The sequence below is a fragment of the Anoplopoma fimbria genome, unplaced genomic scaffold, assembly GCF_027596085.1.
Source record: "Anoplopoma fimbria isolate UVic2021 breed Golden Eagle Sablefish unplaced genomic scaffold, Afim_UVic_2022 Un_contig_7898_pilon_pilon, whole genome shotgun sequence".
Lineage (NCBI taxonomy): Eukaryota > Metazoa > Chordata > Actinopteri > Perciformes > Anoplopomatidae > Anoplopoma > Anoplopoma fimbria.
In genome coordinates this window covers 1186-5450 of record NW_026552546.1, presented here as the reverse complement: position 1 = coordinate 5450, position 4265 = coordinate 1186, and positions in this window count along the sequence as shown.

The window sequence follows — 4265 nt, the reverse complement described above, 5'->3', positions numbered from 1 at the left end:
GTTGCCAATTTAGCGACTTTGTAGCTGTTAATATAACGACTTTGTCTTCAGACCCCTCGAGCGACTTTTTTCAAAAAAGGTGTTATTGGAGACTTTTCTGGTGTTGTTGGAGACTTTTCTGGTGGAGACTTTTCTGGTGTTATTGGAGACTTTTCTGGTGTTATTGGAGACTTTTCTGGTGTTATTGGAGACTTTTCTGGTGTTATTGGAGACTTTTCTGGTGTTGTTGGAGACTTTTCTGGTGGAGACTTTTCTGGTGTTATTGGAGACTTTTCTGGTGTATTGGAGACTTTTCTGGTGTTGTTGGAGACTTTTCTGGTGTTGGGAGACTTTTCTGGTGTTGTTGGAGACTTTTCTGGTGTTGTTGGAGACTTTTCTGGTGTTGTTGGAGACTTTTCTGGTGGAGACTTTTCTGGTGTTGTTGGAGACTTTTCTGGTGGAGACTTTTCTGGTGTTGTTGGAGACTTTTCTGGTGTTATTGGAGACTTTTCTGGTGTTATTAGAGACTTTTCTGGTGTTATTGGAGACTTTTGGAGACTGACGTGAAAGCACGTATCGTTCTTGCTCTTCTCAACGAGCAGCGGGTGCTGCCGTGGGCTCCTCCCCGTCCCAAAGCACTCACAGGCGGCGCAGCAGTCGCTCCCAGCTGCAGTCAGAGCAGGAGATGTTCACACCTCCGCGTCCGGACTGCAAATGAATCGCGCATGCGCGAAGCCACCACTGGCTGACCCCGCCCTGGTTGTAAATGTTCTTTGTCTAAAATAAATCCCTGCATTTGAGTCTCTCAGCCTCAGTCACTTCCTCAGCTCGTCCACTGTGTGCGCGCCTCTCTGTGACATGAACATCTAGCTCACCATGTCTCAGTCTAAACTCTACAATCAAACATACAGAAAGGAGTGGGAATCAAACCCTCAACTCAAAGGCTGGTTGGAGCCTTTTATTGGTGATGGTACACGGGCACACTGCCTGTATTGTAAGGTTGATTTCTACGCCAAACGTAGTGATATAAAAAAAAAAACACATGAATCCCAAAAACATACTCAAAACGCTGCAAAAAAGGCTGAGGCCACCATGGCATTAGCTATTGCTGAACACTGTTCCATGCTGGCATGTGATCACATCGGAGAAGCATGTAGAGCTGCTTTCTCAGACTCCACTGCTGCTACTCACTTCAAAATGCACAGGACAAAGTGCACAGAAATGATTAATGTGTGTGTGTGTTCTGGCACCATATTTTCTTAAAAAGTTGGTCGCAGATGTGGGTGACCAGCGTTTCAGCCTCCTCCTGAGAGGGCTCCTTTCGAAGTACCTGGGGGTTGTAATAAGGTACTTTAGTGACAGCAAGCAGACAATTGTGTCAACATTTCTGGGGCTTGTTGAGTTGGAGGGAGGAGATGCCAGATCTATAGCCCGTGCTGTTGTGGCTTTCCTCGAGAAGTGTTGTCTTAAAACAGAGAAACTCCTGGGGATAGGGACTGACAATGCCTCTGTTATGACGGGGATTAACAATGGGGTCCATAAAGTGCTGAAGGACGAGTATGGCCTCAAAGATCTGGTTCTTATTCGCTGTGTGTGCCACTCTCTGCAGCTTGCTGTAAGTCATGCTTCCAATGGCACCATCCCCTGTAGTGTGGAGTACTTGGTACGAGAGACTTTTAACTGGTTTTCAGTGTCTCCAAAGTGCAGGGAGGCCTCCAAGGCCATATATGAGACCATCAACTGTGGGGAGGAACCCTTACAGATAACCAAGGTGTGTGCCACGCGTTGGCTCTCCATTGAACCTGCGGTTTCACGCATTTTGGACCAGTGGGAGGAGCTTAGGCTGCATTTCGCAGTCGCCAAGTCCAAGGCTACATGGCTGAGGTTTTATACTCCACGTACAGTGATCCTCAAAATATCTTGTATCTGACTTTTTTGAAGTCAGTGCTGGGTGAGGTACAGTTGGCCATTAAGGCTTTTGAGGGAGAGCAGGTAGATCCTCTTAAGCTACTTGACAGCTTGGTTAACCTGATCAAGTCTGTGAGCAACAGGGTGCTGAATCCACTGGCAAATGTCGATGTACTCAAAGGGCCGATAGATGGATACATCAGTCCCAAACCGTACCTTGGTTACCTTTTTGAGTCAAAGGCAGCTGAGCTCCACCTTGCGCCTGAGGATGAAAACAATGTCCGAAAGCAGTGTGTAGCCTTCACCATCTCCCTCACTAATGAGTTGAGGGTGAGACTGCCGGACAACATCGAAGCATTGCAGTCCACGTCAGTTTTCAATGTGGAGGAAACTCTAAAGCACAATAAGAGCCCTGGAGAAATGGTAAAAATAGCCAAGCTCCTTGGCTACTCCCCTGCAGAAATAGACAAGATTGTCCAGCCATGGCATGCCATCCATCTAAGCAAATGATGGACAAAACCCACACTGGGCTTCTGGAGTGAGATTTGGAAGTTCAGGGATGCAGCTGATACCAAAGCATTTCAAGAGTTTGCCATGGCTGCTGTGTCTGTGTTGTCCTTGCCACACTCGAATGCTGAAGTCGAGATAGTATTCAGCCAGATAATAATAATAATAAGTAAGCCTTTATTAGTCCCACAATGGGGAAATTATTTCTCTGCATTTAACCCATCCCGGAGGAGCAGTGGGCTGCAATGAAGCGCCCGGGGAGCAACTTGGGGTTAGGTGTCTTGCTCAAGGACACCTCGGCATGTTGCCGGTAGAGGGGTTTGAACCACCAACCTTGTGGTTACGGGACAAGCGCTCTACCTCATGTGCCACAAATATTAAGATAAGATAAGATAAGAAAATCCTTTATTTGTCCCGCAGCGGGGAAATTTACAGGATAAGTGGGTGTGATGGCTTAAAACCTACCAGTATGGTGTCATCATACTCACGTGCATGATTCCAATAGCACTTATGAAACTAACACAGAAGACTGTGAGCACTCTTGCTGTGGTCAGACCACAACAGGAAAGAGAAAAGAGGTGTTTGCACTGATTCAACAAAACAGACTTCTCTTCCTCTCAGGGGTGTTTCAGCCTCATCACACGGCTCTGAGGTATCAGGCAGAGGAGGTCAGCAACATCACAGTAGAATGGAGATTCTCCTCCAGAACCCACATTTCCATCCCCTCACTTAAGATCCACTGTCTGTCCGTGGGAAGGATGTGCCTCTCTGTTGTACTGGGACTGGTGGCGTTAGCAGTAGCAGCTGTTCTGGTACAGTACACAATCGATGTACAAAAACCATGCAGGCTATATATAATCTCCGGAGTCTATTTTTTGTACTGTAATATGTATATTTTTACATCATCTGTTTTTATCATGTGCATTTGACTCCTGCAGGATGTAATGAATCCTTCAGATCTGTCTGTTCTGATGAGTTATGAAACTGTCATGGAAAACAAAATGTGATGCTTTTGTTTATCATAAAAACTAATGAAACAACACACAGCACACTGTTGTGCAATCATGAAGTGAAACATACTGTAATGCATGAACAACCAGACCGATAATAAAACCTCCTTTGAGGAGGAACAAGTATGTGGACATAACGGCCAAATGTTTATGTTATTTGTTGGGTTTATTTATCTGTCATACTGTTTCTGAGTCAGTGTCCCGTCAGTGTGCACACAGGAGTTACACTTGAATGGGCTCTTCTTGTGATTTTGTCTCATGGGAGTTGACATTCACCTTTATTTATTCATGACATTGTGAATCATAGGTTTTGGGTTAAAGTTGATGGGATATTTCTGCAGCAGGTGTGTGACAGTCAGCTCCGCTCAGTCCTGGTTCTCCCGTGACAGGGACAAGAGGACGTTGTCAGCTTCCTCTTTACTTACATTTCACCATCACAGGGACTTGAGGAACGGGGAGGTTTCAAAGTAAGAAAGGGTTGATCAGATGTTATTGGCTGAGAGAGACAAAAATAAAGTTTTAGAGAGTTGATGTGCTCATGAATGTTTCTTTTAACAATGTAATAAAACCATTATTTCAATAAAGTGAACACAGATTTCAGATCTTTCTAGATAGATCTTGACTGCAGCACAAGCCAGTTTCCTCTTTTATGACGCCACCACAGATTATATGAGGACGAGGAGGTTTCCCCTCTAAAGTAAGAAGGGCTTGATCAGATGTAATTGGCTGAGAGAGAAACAAGGGAGGTGTTTCACATTCTTTAAGCCAATGGAAACTCTCATACAGCGGTGACTGTTTACTGATGTGCAGAAACGAACGCATGTGCATTTGTGTTACCACACCTACATCAGCCACACATAC